At 45.7% G+C, this 22,637-nt stretch overlaps 1 protein-coding gene and 1 non-coding gene across 4 annotated transcripts in view; both read right to left on the bottom strand.

Annotated features, from left to right (window-relative positions):
• Thsd4 (thrombospondin type 1 domain containing 4) overlaps nucleotides 1-22,637 on the bottom strand; it is a 579,159-nt gene that overhangs the window by 125,643 nt on the left and 430,879 nt on the right. The window lies entirely within an intron of this gene.
• On the bottom strand, nucleotides 6,879-6,951 carry Trnak-cuu (transfer RNA lysine (anticodon CUU)). The gene has a single exon. It is a non-coding gene; the product is annotated as a tRNA-Lys (tRNA).

Genomic DNA, 22,637 nt, shown 5'->3' on the forward strand with positions numbered 1-22,637 from the left:
ATGAAAAAAGATGGGGCTGGAGAGATGATCCAGTGGTTAAGAGCAGTTGCTGCTACTAAGAGGGCCTGGGTTCAGTCCCCAGCACCCACATGGTGATTCACAACCATCTAGGGGATCCAATGCCCTCTTCTGACTTCCTTGGGCATCAGGCATGCATGTGGTACACATCCATACATGCAGGAAAAACACTCATATACATAAAATAAATCAACTTAAAAACAGATTTTTTAAAAGGGCTCTGTTGTTGAGTTCTTCATTAGAACTTCCTGCAAATGTTGCCTTAAGTATTTTCACATCATTAAAATTGACAAAAGGATGGAAGTAAAATATAGACTGGACATCTCAAAAAAAAAAGAAAGAAAGAAAGAAAGAAAGAAGAGAAAAGAAAGAAGAAAGAAAAGATTTAAAACATGTTAGGAAGAAAAAGTGACTCTTACCCATAAATAACCCATAAGACCAAATGCCAAGCTGGGATGAGGTAAGGAGACATATGGAATTTGTCTAAAAGGAGTCAACTGGCTTCCAGATTCAAGGGACTCATGTCTCGGAGTTATTTTTACTGGTAGAGACTCCAGTTTGTGAGTAATATGTGAGACAGTCTCAGCAGTCAACAGTTCACAAACTCTCGAAACCGTCTCCAGTAGAAAAAGGTTTAATTAAGCCTGACAGAAACTATCTAGCAGCTTTTATAAGTAATTGCTATTGCCCAAAATAGGACTGACTCATAAATCGCATGATTTCAGAAATGATGAATCAATAAAAGTGTTTATAGAAATAGCCTTTTGATTAATTCCTTCAGACTAAAATCTGTGGGACATGTGATAAAGTGAGATTTCTACCGTCAATTAGGAAGACTCAGAAATCAAACCCAGTCCTTGGGATAACTGGTCCCAGATTTTGGCAGCAGAAATGGTTGTGAAGCGGCCTCTCCAAGATCAACCACATCACATCTCCGGACCCCATTCTTGAGATGGTCAGTTCAAAATCACTTTAATTTACAGCCACACTAACAGCCCAGTGAGAATCTGACATAATGTGTCACGGTCACTCAGAAGGCTTGTGAAACCTAGCAACGCAGTCATGGGAGGCCACACGGCTTCTTGTCCTGCCAGGATGCTCAACTACAAGGAGAAAACAGAAGTTACAGCTGCAAGGCCGGGATTATCATGGAGGTGTGATTTACTGAAAGCACAAATAAGCCCGTGCTGGCTCTCTGGTAGTATGTTCACAGAAGATGACTCTTGCACGTCCATAATTATCTAAAAGACTTTTTAATGTGTACTTTGTGTATCTCTGTGTGCATGCTCAGGTGTGTGCATGCTCAGGAATACAGATATGCACACGTCATGGTCCATGGGTACTGCTCAGAGGGTGACTTTGGATGCTGGTCTTTGCTCCCCACTTTGTTGGAGGCAAGGTCTCTTGTTTGCTGCTGCATATCCTGGGCTAGCTGGCCTGTGGATTTTGGGGGAGTCTCCTGCCTCTGCCTCCTATCTCACTATAGGAATGCTGAGTGATTGTACCCCAAGTGTTTTATCTACGAAGCCATTTCTTCAGTCTGAAAGGACCTTTTAAATAATCAACAGATGTGTGATTAGCAATTATTTTTGTACCACTTACAGTATAGAAGTGCATCTATTTAAAAACAATCCCTGTATCACGACTTGAACATCACTGAGCTAATCAGAATGTCAGTTAATATTGCAATGAAAATGCATGTGTATAAAAGTACAGGCTTGTTACAACCTTCTGGTTTTCTACCCCGAAATGCCTTATAGTTAGTGAACAAGTAAACAAAAAACCACTAAGTACCTAAAATAAAGTTTGCATGTCATAGCATTTCAAGTTACACACACACACACACACACACACACACACACACACACACACACATCCTGAAAGTAATTTTTCTAGTATCTTTAATGTTTTGATGGTAGCTTGTCACATGAAGCTGGATGCAGAAACTTTGACCTGTAATGTTCTATTGATGCTTCAAATGTTCATAGTTGAGACCACTTAGGGTTTTGAACATTTGGGTTTGGCTGTTTTCATCTGTATTAACAACTACTTATTAAAAGCTCTCCCTTTTAATAGTGGAAAAGTGTCTGTGTTGTTAGTTTGTACTTCCTGTCTGGGACCACACATGTCAAGTCCTAAAGTACCAGGCTAGAGGCAATGGAAATTTTAACTTATTTTTATCATCAAACAGGATAAAAAATTTGCAACAGGAAGCATGTATGGCTTTAGGAGCAGGCTGCTGGAGGAGAATCATGAGTCACTTCAGATGTCACTCTCCTGGTCCCCTGTCCTCTCTGAGACTGGAGACTCAGCTTGTTTCCCCAGATACCACCTTGGCCTGCTCTGGGTGCTATACCATGCCTTTATCCTTTCTGGATATGAATGCTAGTCTGGCTTTATATTGAATTTGGAAAATATGTAATGGTATAGAAAATTATTAAAAAGTTATATTGAAGTGCCCACTAATTTAGTTTATGCTTACATTTGCTTAACAGAGCCTAAATTATTTATTTTACATGTATGTATGTATTATGTGTGTACATGTATGTACATGCATGCCATTGTGTACATGTGGAGGTAAGAGGACCACTTACAGGATTTGCTTTTCTCCTTCTGTGAGGTGGGTCTTGAGGATTGAACTCGGTCATCAGGCTTGGCAGGGGGTACCTTTACCCACTACAACATCCCACTAGCCCCGAGGTATTTTCTTTTTTAAGGAAACATTTCAGCACTAATATCAAACCTTCTGTATCCTTCTCACTGCTGCCTGCTCCTCAGAGGCAGCCTGGGGAGCTGGGGGTCTATCTGTGCTCTCAGATGTATGTTCTGTATTTTCCTAACACATCTCTCACAGCTTCCTTCCCTTTGTGTTGCTTTGAGAGCTATCCATGTCCACACATGTGCACCTAGTTTATTCACAACTGCTGTGAGGTGAAGTCAGTGTGTGTGTGTGTGTGTGTGTGTGTGTGTGTGTGTGTGTGTGTGTGATCACAGATGGGGGGTCCTGAAAAGTATAGCTAATAGCAGGACTGCTTGCCGTTAGTGCGTTCACATTTTCATTTGACCAGTCAGTTCTCTGTCTTTAATCTTTGCTTATCAGTTCACAGTTTCTACATATAAATAATTCTTCTTTCAGCCTTCCTAGGGTAGGGTAGCTGGGTTAAATAAGCACCATAATTGTCTTCAGAAGGCTACGCTGGACACTTGTGGCTTTTAGAACCTTCCAAGCTCACTTCCAGACTTTGGGCTAGAACCAGGGACGGACAATAAGGACCCTTGTTGTTCAGAGGTGTGGGCTGACTGTTTGGGGTCTTTGGACATTGACTGGTGCCAGCTGGGTAGGAATTGGTAAATGGCTCCTTTGAGGAAAAAGACAAACAGAGATAAAGAAGTTCCAATGCTAAGTGGGAAACTGTTTTCATAATTCAGTTTTGTTTTACATAACCTCGCTCCCCAAATGTTAGCAATTGAGCCCGTGAGCTGTGGTGGTGTTAAACAGTCACCAAATGTTGCAGAGACAGCTCAGCAAAACTCACAGACAAACCATTTTATCACCATCGTCTCACCTCGGGGGTGGCTCACTACATTCTGTTCCAGGTCCCTCGGGCCCCGCGGTAACGACATCTGTAGTTCTTAAGAGCAGCTTTGTACCACACCTGTGTATCAATCCCCCCTTTTGACTTCTGCCTCTAAACGAAAGCCAAATGTCTGGCCGCACATCTGGTTTCTGGGCTCCAGTGAGGACTGAAGACGGAAGCCGCCGGAACACTTTGCCACCCTCCACCCACCCCCAACCCCGTTTTAAGTGATGTTAATTGAGTTCTGGGAAGGTTTAAATTTTTAAATTCTTAGAGAAGAAGGAGATGAAAGGAAGCAAGCAGAGGAAAAGGAGCATGCACTGAGAAGTTGTGCCCAAAACAGAAGTTGAAGTTAAATGGTGGAAACACTTCAAAACAAACGGGCTCAGAAAAATTATCACACTTCCATCTCATGTGCTCCCCTCAATTTATTTCTGGATGGCGTCTGATTTCATTTAGAAGATAGAAGATCGCTATTAAATGTTCTAGAAACAACCGGAGGAGAGAAGGTTGCGGAATTAGTTCACGATGGTGATTTGGCAACAGAAATCGATCGCTAGTGCCATTTGCCACAATCACACACCACGCGCTGTGACTAAGTAACAATCAGTTTCTAATAACCAGAAGTGACCACAGATTGGCCAATACCTGGTGACAGGCAGCTACTTTAAACTGATGGCTAACATCTTTGTGGTCTTCCGAGTCCTGGATAGAGTCTGGGCAACTATGAACAGTAGGCAGCGCAAAAGAAAGTAGCAAAAGCTTCTAAGGTACAATGCACACAGAGGCCCTAATCTGGAAAGGTTCCTGGTAGAGATTTAATCCTATTCATGACGAATGAGGTGGAACAGTCACGGATGCCTGGCACCGCAGACCACCCAGTCCATCCTCCTTACCTACTGCATGAATCCCATCAGCACCTCCTTATGAGGGCTGACAGCCGCTTCTAGAACATTTGCCGTGATGGGAGCTCTTTGCATCTGGAGGCAATTCTGTTTTCTAGAAAATTTGCCTTCAGGTGGACTGAATGCCCCCCATTACTTCAACTCATTAGTCGAGTTCTGCCGCCGGAAGTCATGCAGAGAGGCAGATCCTCACTTTCTAAAGCAGTCTAGAAGCCGTGTTGGCGCCTTCTGCCAGCCCCCACCCGCCCTTCTCTGGGGTAAGTCATGCCATCCTTCTCCCCTCGATGCTCTATTTTTCCTTTAAAGTGGAGCTGGAGTTTATTAAAAAGGATTTTTAACATAGATTAAAGCACAAGGATTAATAAAATGAAAGGCACTCAGGGAAAAAATAGGACACACGTCAGTGTTGGTGTGGACTTCTCAAGGCAGAGGTACTTCAACAGTGCTCTTTGGACTGGGACCCTAGACCAGCGGTCCTGGCCATCCTCCCATGGTTTTGTTCAAGTTTGGCACAGTCCACCTTAAAATAAGTTTCCAAGAACAGAATGCAACATGGACTGACCGGACAAACCACGAAGAGTGATTGCTCAGGACTCCCATTTCTATGAGTGTCACACAAAACTAGATTTCCCGTTAGGTATTTTCATGGCACTACTGGCCTTGCACAGCTCAGACTTCTAGGTCAGTTTGAGATGAGCCACCGAGTTCTAGACCTAAAAAGAAACTACCGTGAAGCTTAACTACCTGGAGCTCTCGACTTAGAGTCAGCTTGTGTTTTGACGATGTTGACATCGGTCCAGCTCTCCTTTAGTTCCTCAGTCAGCTCCCATAGTTCTACCGTACATCTCCCCGGGGGCAAGAATCAATCCTTTCAGAGCAACTCACTGGCTCTGTGAGGTCTGAATGTTCATTCTGTTGTAGGCATTTCAACCTTAAATCCAGGATCTCCCACCCCACAAACACACTGTACCCTGATCTCCGCCCTGCTTCCCTGCTTATTCATGGGCCAACAAGGCATCAAAGCGTGGCTCAGCCTGTCAAGTATTTGCTGACAAGCAAGAGGACTTGAGTTTGGACCCTCAACACCCGTGAAAGAGCCAGGTAGAGCGTGTATGTCTGTAATGCCAGCGCAGGGGAGCGGGGGCAGGTAGACCGCTGGAGTTCAGGGGACAGCCAGCCTAGAAAAATGCAAGAGCTGACGTTCACTGAGAACCTAGTTTAAAAAATTAAGGTGGAAAGTTATTGGGGAAAGCATAATAGCAACCCCTGTCTTCCATGTGCACATACACACACACACACACACACACACACACACATACACACACACCAACAGATACACATACACACATCACAGGTACACACACACACCAACAGATACACAGACACACACCAACAGATACATAGACACACACCAACAGATACATAGACACACACCAACAGATACACACACATACCAACAGATACATAGACACACACCAACAGATACACAGACACACACCAACAGATACACAGACACACACCAACAGATACATAGACACACACCAACAGATACATAGACACACATCAACAGATACACAGACACACACCAACAGATACGTAGACACACACACACACATACACCAACAGATACACAGACACACACCAACAGGTACACAGATACACATCAACAGATACACAGACACACACCAACAGATACATAGACACACACACACACACACACACACATACACCAACAGATACACAGACACACACCAACAGATACACACACACACATCAACAGATACACAGACACACACCAACAGATACATAGACACACATCAACAGGTACACACACACACCAACAGATACACACACACACAGCAACAGATACATAGACACACACCAACAGATACATAGACACACATCAACAGGTACACAGACACACACCAACAGATACACAGACACACATCAACAGGTACACACACACACACCAACAGGTACATACACACACACCAACAGATACATAGACACACACCAACAGATATATAGACACACACCAACAGATACATAGATGTAGTGGGTAGCCATCCCAGCTTGGTTCTGGAAGTTCCAACCCCCATTGAGACTCTGGCAACTGTCACGCCTACGAGGCGGGGCGAGGGGAGGCGCCTGGGGACCGGAGAGCTGGATGGGCCAGCGCTCGCTCTGGGCGCGCTCTCGGTGCCGGAACGCTGACCGGTGCAGATTGACTGTGCAGAGCTCCGGAGAACACCGCTAGACTGCATTACACCTTCCCCAGACCCTGAGACCTACCCAATACTTAATTTGTGAGTTACGCCATTTAATAAATATCCTTTTAACTACGTGGAGTGGCCAAAATAATTTCTCCAATATCTGGCGCCCAACGTGGGGCACGAACCCACGACCCTGAGATTAAGAGTCTCATGCTCTACCGACTGAGCTAGCCGGGCTGGTTCGAACTCGTGATCCTCCTGCCTCCGCCTCCTTCAGCAAATCCTACCGGCGTGCGCCATAAATATCTTGTGTATTGTCACAATTTTGAAGTCATCGTTCTTCACCATACATTTGCTTATAGACTGTTTACCTTATTTATGTGAAGCCTTAGTCCTTAGGTTATTTCGATAGATAATATTTATAGATTTATAGTCGCCTATGCCTGTCATCTCTATAGTTACGTTAGTTAGGTTATCCAGATTTACAGATACATAGGTCAGATGGGCAGGTAATCTTCAAACACTTCATAGACCTGGAGAATATGGCATTTAAATAACTTAGAATTCTGTTGACGTGAGACACAATTGCTCCTGGCTGCACCAATTGATCCCGAGAGAATGTTGGGCTTCTAAGACATTTCCATTTGGAAGTTTGTCTTTTGGCACAAAATGGCCTACTGGGCAAAGAACTGCCCTTGCCTTGATGGCTGACAGTACAAATGCAATGCTCTCCTTTCTGGACAAGCGGGACACAAGGAAAGCGACCACTGTACTCTGCCAAGACAGGGTAAGATGGTCTTTCAGAAATCCTGCTTCTGAAAATGGTCTGTCAGATACTCTAGGCCTGTAGCCAATTTGAATGCACCAACAATGCTGAGAAACATTAGGTGACTGTCCAGGCTGCCAGCTGTCTTGGTCTACTCTTGCAAGATTCCCGAAAGTTGCTTGCATCCATCTACCATTTCTCAGGGACCATTATGTTCCTTCTCAGGTCTTTGATGGGATTGAAGACTAGCAGTTATAGTTACAACTTAGTATATATAATATCTTAGATAGAACATATTAAGTATTAGGTTCAGGTTCTTTAGGATAGGACACCTTTGAATGATCTTTATAACATGCTGTTTACCTATGCTCTATACTTCTCTGGATTTTAGTATGTGTTTCTTGCTTGATATTGTTTGCATTGGTTGTAGTTACATCTTATCAAGGTCATTATCTCTCATTATTTCTGGACAATATTTGATAACCATTCCTTTGTATATAGTCTTGTATTAGTTTAGAACCTTCTTATTTAGACAAAAAGGGGGAGATGTAGTGGGTAGCCATCCCAGCTTGGTTCTGGAAGTTCCAACCCCCATTGAGACTCTGGCAACTGTCACGCCTACGAGGCGGGGCGAGGGGAGGCGCCTGGGGACCGGAGAGCTGGATGGGCCAGCGCTCGCTCTGGGCGCGCTCTCGGTGCCGGAACGCTGACCGGTGCAGATTGACTGTGCAGAGCTCCGGAGAACACCGCTAGACTGCATTACACCTTCCCCAGACCCTGAGACCTACCCAATACTTAATTTGTGAGTTACGCCATTTAATAAATATCCTTTTAACTACGTGGAGTGGCCAAAATAATTTCTCCAATACATAGACACACATCAACAGGTACACAGACACACATCAACAGGTACACAGACACACACCAACATGTACACAGACACACACCAACAGGTACACAGACACACACCAACAGGTACACAGACACACACCAACAGATACATAGACACACACACACACATACACCAACAGATACACAGACACACACCAACAGGTACACAGATACACATCAACATGTACACAGACACACACCAACAGGTACACAGACACACACCAACAGGTACACACACACACACCAACAGGTACACAGACACACACCAACAGATACATAGACACACACCAACAGGTACACACACACACACCAACAGGTACACAGACACACACCAACAGATACATAGACACACACCAACAGGTACACAGACACATACCAACAGGTACACAGATACACATCAACAGGTACACAGACACACACCAACAGGTACACATACACACACCAACAGGTACACAGACACACATCAACAGGTACACAGAGACACACACCAACAGGCACACAGACACACACCAACAGGTACACATACACACACCAACAGGTACATAGACACACATCAACAGGCACACAGAGACACACCAACAGGCAAACACACACACACACACACACACACCCCAACAGGTACACAGACACATACCAACAGGCACACAGACACACACCAACAGGCAATCACACACACACCAACAGGTACACACATACACGCAAGTCATAAAGAATCTAGAATCCTTCCCCACCAGAGTCTTAAGGGATCCAGTCAGGGGCCTCCCTAGCTCTGTTCTCCTAAGGCCCCTTGCCGTGTTCATCAGGGTACATGGTTCCCTTCCACTCAGTCACCCTTTGGAAGTCCAAGTTCATGGTCTCACCGTTTCTCCCTGCCCTCAGTGGTGTTCTCCATCATGGGAGAGTGACATGAATGGAGAGGCTTGGCCTCTTTAGTTTGTTCCTACATTTTATTTTAATCCTTCATCTCCAGGCAGCCGATGTCCCTTTGGAGTTTCTGACCACTTGACCCTGTTTATCTTTTCAAAAACAAAACAAAACCAAAGCAAAAAAATAAAAAACCCCAAACCACAGAGACTCTACACGCCACAGACATCTCATTTCCATCTTTCAGCATTTACATTTAAGAGGGAAAGTGAGCAGGCCCCCAGGGAAGAAGTGGAAAGCTGTGGAGCACTGGCCAATCATGTTGCAACCCATGTGTGTGATTAACATGGAGGATGTATGATCTGAGAACTATCCCAAACACTGGTCCTCCCTCCGATGCTGTTTTTAAATGTCATCAGGTTCTCCTTTGCTGGAGAGGGCACTTCAGGTACGGACCTCTCTGTTGCTTGTAAGAATGTGGAGAGGGAAAAACTGGGTCCTGAACCCAGCTTTAGACTTGTACCTGGGGTGGTGGGGGCTTGCCCACATTCCTGTGATCCTCTCCCTTTACCCTTGAGCCTAGCTCAGTGTCTTTTTCCTTAAAACAAGGGAGAAATGGCCCCATGATTCCTTGTCCTTAGAGTAAGACATGTAATATATCCATCTCCCCCCGACTGTGCTGTGGCTTTGGGTCCTTCTGCAATTGTTCTATTCAACACTCATGCTGTGTTTTCTTCTCAAGAAGGCCCTGCAGAGATAGAAAAAGCTAAGGTGTGAAAAGTGGTCCCTGGCCATCGGACAGTGTCCGTGTCCTTGGGAATACTGGGATGGGTAACAGGTAGAAGTAAGCGGTGGTGAGGGAGGGGGAAGTCGGTCCAGTTCTTCTCAAACACTTATTTGGAGACTAGAGAGAGAAATATTTAACCAAAATAGTCAACAGTTGGCTGCTGGGTTTGGGAAAGGATAAAACAGGGCACTCTAGGGAGTAACCGATGTCCTGTGTCACACCCACAGGACACTGGTGTCTGGTGGTGGCCGCTAGGTTCAAAAGTTGATTTGACAAACAATCCCTAGATTGAGAGAAGGGGAGAGAAAATGGTCTATTTCTTCATGTGGTCATGATCTAGTCTGCAGGTTGCAAACTCCATTCAGGCTACAGATGAATGTCAAACACACACACACACACACACACACACACACACACACACACACACACACACGCAAAGCCAGAGGAGCCACACTTACACACAAATAAAAGGAGGTACCTGGGTCATCTGGGAGTTTGGCCTGAATATGATAATTTTCCTGCCAATTAAGACTGCTTTACTAACATTTTTACTGGTTTAGGAGAGATATGCTCTTAGGTATGGGCAGAAGCAGCCCACCAGAACTCAAACAGGAGGAGTCTGGGGTCACGGGCTAGATAGGGAGATTGTAACTCATTTTATATATGTAGCTCCATGTATCTTTTAACTAAAGGTATCTATCTGGCTTACCACTGTTAAAAGTGAGGAAAGAGAGCTGGGTAGAAAGCTCAATTTAGCCGGTTCCAGGTACCAGTGAGAGACCTTGTCTAAAAACAAAAGGAGGAGTCAGAGAGTTAACCCAATGGTGAAGGGTGCTTCTAGTGGTTTGATTCCTAGCATCCATGCAGCAGTTAATAATTATCTGCAGCTCCAGTTCTAGGCGATCTGATGCCTTCTTCTCAACTCCATGGCACTGACACACACATAGTACACATATGTACACACAGACAAAACATCTATATGCATAAGAATTAAAAAACAAAACAAAAAATCAAAATCAAAAACCAAGGTGGGTAGCTCCTGGGGTGTGACACCCAAGGCTGTTCTCTGGCCTCTACATGCATGCACACATAACATACACCTGCACACACACATACAAGAAAAGGTAAGAAAACACAACTGATGTAGAAATGGGGTCTATTGAGCAAGTGTCTTAATTCTTCAAGTCAGTATTTCCTAAAGTCACTCTAAATCTATGGGAACTAAAATAGAATGTTGAAACAGAAATGTTTCAAGGCCATGTTTGGGAAATGGTAAATTATAAACCAATCAAGCTTCCTTGACAGCCTAGTCTTTAGTGTGCCAGCAGGCTTTATAAACCCCCGAGAAGGGCACACAATACACAGCATTTCTTGAATTTGTTTATATATAAAACTGTGTAGGACTCTTCTGGGACTTCTGGGAAGCTTAAAGACTGTCTTCATCTGCCTCACCTGTTGTAATGTTATGCCCTTACATGAAAGCGCATTTACTTTTCCAGGAGTCAAGGTGAGCATCGCATTGCTTAATAACGAGAGCAGCAGACTCCACAGATTCTTTACTCTGACTATATGTGTGGACATGCGACAAAGGTCTGTGTACAAAGATCTCTCTCAAGACAGGATGCCTGTCTGAAGCACAGCCTCTGAGTCACAGCAACCCAGCTGTCTCCAGCAGCACTTAGCAACCTCCAGAAACATCAAGCTAAAAGCACTCCTTGCTCTGAGTTACCCAGAGTGCCCTGGATTGAGCCTTTGAAACACTTCAAGGCATAGACTCTCTGTTGGAAAACAATTCATAGCTGGGTCCTCTTTCTGCATGTGACTCTCTCAACTGTCACATTTAGAAGGCATAACAGACACAAGTTGATTGGCCTCCCTCCCACTCCAGCCCCACCACTCACCACCCTGAGTTTAAAGAGCGGCACATCCCTCTGCTCTGCCAATAGTCATAGCCACAGAACGTGGTCTCTTTCACGGGTGTCTGTCTAGAAAACAGACTCTCATGTCTCGGGCCACATACCAACCTCACAGAACCTGGTATACCATTCTGGCTTCTTCCGGCATGCCCTTTGAAGGCTAGATCGTTTATCTCCATGGAACCGTCTTCCCTCGGAAATACTCACATTCAGAAATCCCCCTGTCCCTGACACCACAGCACACCAGAGCTGTGCTGAAGCCTGGCATCATTCACACTGGGGCTGTTTCGTGCAAATTGTGAGCTCATCTGGATCAAGGCTGTGTTTTCTCTTCTACAAAAGCTGTGACCTCCCCTGGAGTAACCACACCCACAAAGGCACAAGGTGCTTGCCATTCATGACCCATTTCCAAAGGTCTCCTAGGGCTCTTGGTTCCTCCCTGATCACAAAGTCTCAAAGTCCCAAGTCTTTAAAGTGGTGTCCATTTCCAGAGACAGGACTAAGAGGAGACGTCTTTCAAAGGACTCAGCACTATGGGAACCCTACATGCCTGAGCCACAGGTGCTGTGTAATGCCCATTCACTTAAATGCCTGAACACAGAAGCAGTTCTTGGCAAAGGGCACTTACTCAACCGCCAGTTCAAAGTCGCCAAGACCGGATTTGCCTAATTTTCCACCTAATTAAAGTCACTTTCTTACTCCCCTCCCAACTTGCATCCTTATCCAGCATTCCCTGGGCTATAGGCATTCTGGACTCTTCTCTGTTCCTTAATCAACTGCAAATACCTCTGACTCCATCCAGCCTTTACCCACGCTCTAGGCTTTGCCTTAATTGTTCTCATGGCCCTAGGAAACAAACAGTATTCTGCATGTTCAGACTGAAATATCATTCCCTCTGAAGCCCACTCTGGCCCCAAGTCCTAAAGTTGGGTTCATCCTTCTCCCTAAACCTTGGAGCATAAGTTGACTACTGTCAGCCTAGGCATTGAGTCAGTTTTCCCCTAAGTGTGGGCTGTGGGTGTGGGCAGTGGCAAAATGAAAAAGGATGGCCTGTCCTTACTCCTAATCTAGTTCTAGAAGGGAAATGACAGTAGTTTTCACGTCCAATGAAATGCTGGAGACCCTCCAAATGCCTGCTGCAGAAAAGAAATCAGCACGGTGACGCTAAGGACCTGGAAGGGGTAGGCACAGCACAGATCTGCCCCCTGGAACCCACCCAGGCTGACATTTGCATCTTATCAGCCGATTGTACAGCTAGTCACGTGGCATAATTGAGGACAGGCCCATGTGCTGATCATAAATCCAGTTTCTTTCCTTCTAAAAGTGTTTTTAAAGCCAGGTGTAGTGGCGCATGCCTTTAATCTCAACACTTGGGAGATAGAGACAGGTGGATCTCTATGAGTTCAAAGCCAGCCTGGTCTACATAGTGAGTTCCAGGACAGCCAGAGCTATGTAGAAAGACCGTGTTTCCAAAAAAAAAAAACAAAACAAAACAAAAAAAAAAACCAAACCAAAAACCAAAAACCAAAAACAAACAAACAAACAAACAAACAAAAAAACCCAAAATTTTTTGCATACCAGGGCTGGGAGATGACTCAGCAGTTAAGAACACTCCCTGCTCATACACAAAGGACCGTGGTTCAGTTCCCAGCGCCTACATAATGGCTCATAACTGTTTGTAATTCTCGATCCATGGAATCCTCATGCCACCTTCTGGCCTCCAAAGATACTAGGTACACACATGATGTGCAAATATACATGCAGGCAAAACACTCATATACATGAAATAATGAATAAATGTTTAAAAAATGTCTGCACAAGGTTGTATGCTAAGACTTGGGGTTAGCACATTGTTTATTCATGTGCTCTTCTCTGTACCCCAGTCTTTCTCCTGTCCACATACATACAAACATATTTATGAGAAAAACACATATATATATATATGGCTCTGTGTGATGATGACACACTTACATATCAAATCATCTCGGGTATCTCTCTAGACACCCCATTCTCATGGTGTAACGCCTCCCATGTTTTCTCCAATCTGCATTTGAGGAATGAGTCTCAGACACTGCCTTCCAGTATGTAAGGACACCAGTGTCAAGATGAGCATTTTATCCGATGTAGGGAAGGGAAAATCTACTAAATGCAGAAGCAAACTATAGCATACACATGCATGAATGCATATAAGTCATATGCACTTGCGGGTTGGTAAACTGCTGGGATCAGGAGTGCCCTGCAGGTCTGACACCACTGGGTAGAACCCTTTGCTACAGGAAGAACCCACCTCCACAGGTGCCTCCCCTGGGTGACAGGACACTCTCAAAACCTAGGGTCCCCTTGCTAATCCGAGTCCCGTTGTCACAGGATTTCTCTTTTGAAAATACAATTCCCATTGCTCTGAGTAGGTCCTAGGTTCTTCCACTGGACAGTGCTGGCTGCCACCATCCATGCACCTCATGACATGTCCTCCTTAATGACAGGAACAAGGAGCGCAAAACTCACGGGGGAGGTGGGGAGGTCAGGAGACACCCTGTGTCAGGAGGGGTGTCCCCACTGGGACCTCAGCCATTCTGCACCATGTATATCCTCTGAGACTGGCAAGGAGTTGGCATCATGGCCTACCCGACGGTCCCCTCTTCTTTAATACCAGTGTGTTCTGTAAGTCAGAGAAGAAATGTAAATGACTGGCCTTGTTTGGAATGGATTATTCAGATCTGTTTGCAAGCAGTTTTCACCTCTTTACTGTAGATGATGGTCTTGGACATTTTGCCAGGGAGCCTGTATTTAATTTGCTTTGCTTACTGGGCCCGGAACGTGCCAGAGGAAGTTACTTTCCCTAATTGCCTGACATATAGTAAGCACTCAATAACAGTCATTCTGGCTATTATTATCCTATGCACTCTCCTTCTGTGTCTGGCCAAGTGAAATTACTGACCTTGCTTGGTCTTTGAGGAGAAAAACAAATCCATGCAACCAATCTGGCTGGAGTTAAATCCCAAGGTGACCCCAGGCCCTGGCAGAGTATTACCTCTGACCTTCAGGTCCAAAACACAGAAGAGATGCGGAAGGAGCCAGAGAGATGGCCAAGTGAGCACATCTTCATCCCTATGAATGATGCTGTCTGCAGTTAGGAGCCACTCCACTGTTTAGAAAGTGCTGCTGCAGGTCGCATTTGTTGGTTGATTTGTGTGGACTCATCAAGTGTCACTTAGTAGTAGTAATGACTCACACCACATTTTTCTGTCCTTTGTTGTTTCATTCTCTCCACAGAGCCAGCCTTCAGCTCATGAATGTTCTGAAGAATGATGTGCCACTCAAGACCTCCTGAGTGGCAGCTGACAGTGAAGGATTTTTAAAATTCTCCACCCACTTCAGATAAGCCAGTACTAAGGTGTGCATGTCGGAGTTCTGGACTTTACATCGTTTCCCCAGACCCCAAATCCTCCAGGAGTCTGTCACCTCACCAGACAGCGACGCCTCTACAGAGTCACTCAAACCAGGCTGTGGTTCTGTCTCTGCACAGAACAAGTACGCAGTTTGAGATGGGTGAAAGCATATACTGGCCTCATCTTCTTTATCTGTAAATTGGGGATATGGCTCACTATTGAGACCATTCATAAAGGGGGACTAGGGGCTGTTGAATTTTAAACTATAACTCTCACTTTTGGAGATTTATATGGTGATATGCTGTCACGGTTGCAACATTGGTTGTAAGAACTTTTTGGAAGGAGGACATTGGGTATTGCTCTGCCTTATTCCTTTGAGGCAGGGTCTCTCCATTAATCTAAAGCTCATGTTTTTGGTTAGGCTGACAGCCAGCAAGCCCCAGTGGTCCTTCTGTCTCTACCCCACCAGTACTGGGGTCTCTGGCAGAGCATCTCTAATAACTCCCCTTCAAGGGCTCCCAACTGTCTTACCATGTGGTCCCCGTGAGCTCACATCTGTCAGCACATTCCTGTGGGTGCTGCTGAGGCTTCAGCTTCCCCAAGTGCTTGGGTGTTCTCTTTCTTGTCCTCTCTGAGTCCAAGCAGTCGAGCTGTCATCCGGCCCCACCTGCTCTTTCCTCTTTGAAGTGTTTTCCGATCATCTCCCCAGGCTCCGGATTGCCACACTACAAGTGTCATATGAAATGCACGACCTCTGGGAGGTCTTGTTCCTTTGAGCACTTTTATCTCCTTTCCTTACTTGAGTTGGACACCTCCCAACAGCAGTCCCCTCTGTCCCAGAAGCTGAAGTGCCAGGGAATAGAAAATGAGTGATCATACTGCTGCCCGGGGGCCCTCCCCGAAGAGCCAGGCACAGATAGTAGAGAGCAACCCAGCTTCTGGAGTCTATCCACCCAGCCACCGAACAAGTCATTTAGGAAAGGAAAGCGTCTTGAAGAACTTCCTTTGCCTTTGTCTTTCCATAGGGATGGAGGGCAGTATTCGAGATTAGGAAAAGAACACTCAAACATGCAAGGAAAGCAGCCTCTTCTCTCGAAGTGGCTGCAGCCACACGTCTGCCTCACTGTGTGGTCATTTCCATTGTCAGCGTAATTGATGACGCTAGGCTACTAAATCCAACCGCCCATGTGGGATCACGGAATCATCATTCTACCTATCGAGACCACGGGGCACAGCAGGTTACACCTGCCTCTTCGAGATGCCTTCTTCAGCCGGTTTCCAGAACAGCATAGTCTCTTGGAGGGCGGGCCTTCCTGCCTGCCTGCATCCCCTCCTCCCCACCCTCTCTTTCTTCCTCCCTCCCTTCCTTCTTCTCTCCTCCATTCCCTGGATTTTAAATACTGGGGAACCCCAGGTTCAGTCCTCTGTCCGCTCCTCCCCTCTGTCTACGCCTGGTAATCTTACCCAGTCTCTCAACATGAAATATCACATTCCTATCTCCAGGCGTTAACCTCACCCTGAACCTTGTCCTTTGATGGCTCCAGAGCATCTCTGCTGGCCCTGCAAACGGCCCAGTCAAACTCCACCTCCCCCTTTCCCTCCCAAATCTTTTCCTCCTAGTCTTCTCCATTTTGGTGACTGGCTGTCAGCCTCTCAACTGTCGCCATTCTGCCAGTGTGGCCCAAGAATCCTTCCCCATCCCTCGGGTTTGCTCGGTAGTCGGCTCGTCAGTGACTGGGCCTTCTGTGTCCGTCAGGATGATCTGTGATGGAAACACCAGAGGCCCCCATCTCCATAGGCAGAAAGGCCCTAGTCTTTAGATGGTGTATTCTCAGGCTGATGCCAAACCTCCTAATCTAAACTCATCTGAGAACAAAATAATGTCCAGGCAGCAAGTATAAATTTGGGTCACTCAGGGCCAACAAGGCTTTCATCCTTCCCACAGTGCCTGGCCCTATCAGTATCACACTGTCATCCTTATGTCCTTTGCTCCTTGTGCTTTAGTCACACACTGGCTCATAGACAACATTCAGTTTGCCAAGTGCGGGTGGGAGTGCTGTACGTTACAACCAAATACTCAGCCCCCCGCCCCATTTCTCCTTTTGAATCCCCTATGTCAGTTACCTGAGGTCATCCTTAGAATTAAGTACATTTGAACTCAGATTCTCAAATGGCCAAAGGAATGCTAGAGTAAATCCAGCGACATGGCTTTGTAAGGCAACGAACGAGCAACTGAAAGTTGTCAACGCAACCTGGTAAGTACCAAGTTCTGTAGGCACCCACTCGGTGGCCAGCATGACAATGCTTTCAGGCCTCTTCTTGGCAACACAGGCAGGGATTTTGTCTTCCCAAAGTGGAAGCAGGGAAAAGGCTACACGTGTCTGGGATGAGGGTCTGGGAGAATTTACCATCGAAGTCCTAAACTTACACAGTCACCTTCTTGCACAGGGCCTCCCCTTACTGCGTTGGAGCTGCCCTTAGGTTTCCTGATTCTCGTCTTCCAGCCTGGAAACCCAGATTTAAAAAGAGAGCAACTTGTGTGTTGCTCCACACTTCCTCCCCTCCATCTTCTGTGGCCTGGGCTGGTCCAGCAGAGGAGCCCCCGACCTGCATTTCACTGTCCATAGTTTCAGTTACCCCTAGTCAACCCAAATCCCAAAATATTAAAGTGGAAAATACCAAAACTGAACAGTTCGTAAGTTTTAAATAACATTTCATCCTGTGTTATTATAATTACTCTTTTATTACTAGTTATTATTGTTAATCTATTAGGGTAGCTAATTTACAAGTTAAAGTTTATCATAGGAATATACATATAGGAAAAAAGCATAGTATATTTAGGGGTGGATACTAACTGTGGGACATAGTCTATTTCCTGCAGGTTATGGATGTGTGTGCAGACTGTACTTCCTTCAACTAATTGTTATCTGAAGTCAGCCCTTCTCTCCAGTTCCGTTATCACACTCATAACCAACTCTTTCCCACTCACACCTCATGGCCTTGGGTGTTCTCTTTGCTCTATCCCACCCTCTCACCAACCCACTCTTCCAATGCCACCAGAGCCTGTGGACTATAATCTCCCTGATACAACACCACTCGGTGCACCAGGAGGGTGAGGTATTTTGAGCCCTTCGTAACCTGGCTCTTTCCCACCAACTCTACCTATCACAGTCCACCAGCTGCAGGGGTGGGAAGCATGTTCCCACCAGGACGGCTCAGCCAGTCTATGAACGTGTCTCTCCTCTTCAGAGCCGTACCCTGTGCGCTATCCACAGCTCATAGCTTCACCACGTCATCTGTGACCCGTTCTCCCCTGCACCTGCCAGTCAGCGTCTCTGTATTCCGCTCTTTGTCCAACAGTTTGTAGTCGGCCTTTTTGTTAATTAAGCCCTCCCAGGTCTCAAAGGACAAAAAACAATACAGGAGAGGAGAATCAGGAGACCCTGGGCTTGAATCCCAGCCCACCTGCTTACCCGCAAGCTTCATGCTTTTGAGAGCATGTCTTTGGGTCACGGTTTCTCCGTTCTTGCTCTCTGATATAATCCACATACCACACGTGCTACCCTTGGAAAGTGTGTAAGTCAGCAGTGCATCCACAGAATCACGTAACCATCATCACCAGCCTGTTACAGAACACCTCGTCACCCCCAAAAGCCATCCCACCCCCGTTGGCAGTCACTCCCACCCCTCCTCCTCTCAGGCCCTGGGAATCACCAATCAGATTTCTGTCTTTACAGAATTTAATATAAACTTGAGTCTAGGGTGGCTGCAAAGATGGCGGCGTTTTTCCAAAGCTTGCAGCCAGGAATTTGGCATTGAGGAGGACTTCAGAAAATTTCAGTAGAATGTTAATTATTTTGCAGGTCTCTTCCTACTCCCCAGATGATGCCCTTAAGTCTAGACAGCTCACGCTCTTTACCCGCCCCCACCTCTCTGGTTTTACCCCTCTCTCCTTTCTGCTCTGTGGATGGCTTCTCTGGAGTAACTGCCTCACACACGGCTACATTCTAGAGCTGCTACAGAGGAGGGGAATGTCCTTTGAGCGCAACTTTAAATACCTCCTACAGTGAGATTCTGGCGGCAACTCTGGGATAATTTGACCTGTGTTTATTCTAGACTTTGTTTTGTGACATATACAAGAAAACATACATACACAGACACACATACATACACACTCACACACATTTATACACAAATACATACCCACATATACATATATACACACACTTATACATGTACATATATACACATAAGCACACATACACAAATACACATACACACATAAGCACATATACACACAATACACACATTTACACACACATACATACACATATATATTCACATGCATACACACACTCATATACACACACATAAGCACATACACACACACATACACACATATGCTCATGCATACACACACAGAGCTGCTTTGTCACAACAAAGAAAAAGAATGCCACAGGGAGGTTTCTGACCTTGTAACCAAGCTTCCATGACAAGATGATGCAGAAGTAATAGCCTGTGATGCTTCAGGAGCTCCCTACACTGCAGCAGTATTTCCCCACATTCTTAGGATCCGCAAGTTCAGAGCCATCAAAGATTATAACCTTTTCAGAATTTATTTGGTCTTGGAAACTTTTTAAAATGAGTTTGACATTTTTATGAGGCTCAAAGTCGTCGACCAAAGCCTGTTGCAATTACAGTCACTTATAAAGTACCCAACATGAAAAGAGGCCTGGCAGACCCATGGCAATGCCTGGTCCAGGCAGGTGGCCTGGAATGTTCCTTGGTTTACAATTCCCCAGTTTGGGAAGCATCGAGACTCAAGGCCACCAATCCCTAGGGTCTGGGTAAGAGCAGGTGGTCTGCAGCGCTCTTCTCAGCAGCCACATGTTTTATCTTGACCTGAGTTTACAAATGCCATCACCTCCCCCCCCACTACCCTTGCCCTTGAGGGAATAAAGAGACAACGCACAGAATGGGTGGTGGCTCTTGCTTTGCAGTCAGTGGTCTGCTTCCAATCCTCACAACTATCATGCCCGTATTTTTAATGACCTCATGGATTCAGGGATGATCTGTCTGAAACTAAGGCGAGAGACCTTGTCTCAAAAACAAGAACAAGGTGGATAGTTCCCAAGGAATAACAAACAAGAACAAGGTGGATAGTTCCCAAGGAATAACAGTTGAGGTGGGCTGCCAGCCTCCATGTTGGTTCACACATGGGCACCTGCACACACCCCAAACATATTCCCCAAATAAAACAAGAAATATTAGAAAGAGTTCCCAGAGATGAGTGAACAAACCCCTCTGGAAATTGAGAAGGCGAGTACATGGGGGAAATCAGAGAAGGCTTCCTGGAGGAGGTAGTTCTCAAACTACTAAAACAATAAGATTTGACCTTGTGGGACCAGTGGCACTCCAGAAGAAGACAAACACCCAAAATAGGGACAGAGCTCTCTGTGTGAGTGACAACGTTGTATGGAATCCTGTCCAACCCACACCACAGACTGGAACTAATTAGTGGTATTTTCCCAAGGCCACACTGCTGTAAGATCTTAATTGCTATGTTAGTCTTTAAGAAAATGCTTTTGTTGCTTGAATCAGTCGCTTTGGAAGAGAAATTAATAGGCTTTCATCGGATGGAGACACAGCAGAAAGATGACTCTCAGCCTGATGGTCCAGAAACGGAGAAAGTTTACAGGCCAACAGAGAGCCGCAGTGCCTCCCCGTGTGCAGATCTATGGCTCCGTGCTGAAAAGGAGTGTCCCATCGCAGGGGCACCACATGGGAAGACACTGGGGCTTTGTGCTACCCGTGGGTCTTTTAGGTACAAAGCCAACTCCACACAATGGGGGAGGTGACACTTGCCCTTGGATTTACACACATGTACTCCTCTGGGCCAGCAGCCAGAGTCCACGAGAGAACTGATCGGGAGAATGGAACCACCCTAAGGGAGCGCATACCTCTGGACTGATGGAGTGTAATGAGGCTGCATTATAATCTGGGCAGGGATCTGGGTCCCAGGGGGCCTTTCCATTCTTGGAGACACTGCAATGCATTTCTGTGACCTTGCAGGTGGCAGAGGCCAAGTCGGGACAGTAAAGCATTCGTAGGATTCAGAGCTTCAACTTTAGAAGCTCAGAGTAGCATACCCAAAGAGTCCAGTCAGTGGACAGGGCCCAATCTGTGTCTTGTCACTGCAAATCAATAAAGTGGCAGGAAGCAGGCTCTCAGCTCAGAAGACTGGCACCCTCCTGAAGGAGGAACAAGCATCTGCATTTCTCTTTGAACATCGACAAATCAACCAATCAATACCTGTACTGGACAAACTGTACAATCAGCCTTGCATCCTGCTAGATTCTGAAGACATCTAAAATGCCGTTTCTAGTTGCAAAGATTTATAGTTAGGAAGGCGAAATGAAGTGGCATGATAGACTCGCACCCAGTATCATTAGGGTTTTCCTGGGGTGTCTGGGTGGTCCTTACTGTGAATATTGATCAGCAAAAGTGGAGTTCAGAGAGGAAAGAAACAGAACAATATTGAGAGGCTGAAAAGGTGTAATGATGGGCTCTGGACTTAAAGCAACATTCTTCCTAAGGTAGCTGGCATGCATCTTCATCAATATCTAAACAAATTCTTTGTGTGTGTGAGGGTATGTGTCTGCGTATATGTGAGGCCAGAGAACAACCTACCCTGTTATTCCCCAGGAGCCACTCACCTTGTTTTTGAGACAGAGTCTCTCCCTGGCCTGAAGTTCACCAAGTAGCTGGCTAGTGAGCCCCAGGGATCCACCATATCCACCTCCCCAGGGCACTGGAATCACAAGCACGCACCACGCCTGGCTTTTTATTTGTTTTTAAACATGGGTTCTGGGGATTGAACTTAGGTCCTCATGTTCGCCAAGCATTCACTACAGGGCTGAGCTATCAATCCAGACCCCCTAAAAACCAGTTTCTAAGAAGGGAATTAGGCTTTATCATTTTTAACTTAGAAATCTTGTGAGGTTGTGGTTTTGTGATGTTGGGGTTGGTTGAATCAAAAGTGAGACAGGATTTGACCCCAAAGCTGTTCTTGAACCTTATCCAATATAATCCAGCTCTCCCAAGCCTTAGTCTCACCCCAGGAATTATAAAATAATATGGTTCTTTCTGAAGAACTTTCAAATAATATGGCTTTTCTGGATCCTGCATTTACAGGGCTGGAAGGGATGGGGAATAAAAACAGAGCTTTTGACAGAACCGAGCTGCTGCTGTCCAGGGCACCCCAAAGTAAGAGTTCATAAAGCAGCTGCACTACCCACTTGAGAGAACGA

The sequence above is a fragment of the Peromyscus maniculatus genome, chromosome 7, assembly GCF_049852395.1.
Source record: "Peromyscus maniculatus bairdii isolate BWxNUB_F1_BW_parent chromosome 7, HU_Pman_BW_mat_3.1, whole genome shotgun sequence".
NCBI lineage: Eukaryota > Metazoa > Chordata > Mammalia > Rodentia > Cricetidae > Peromyscus > Peromyscus maniculatus.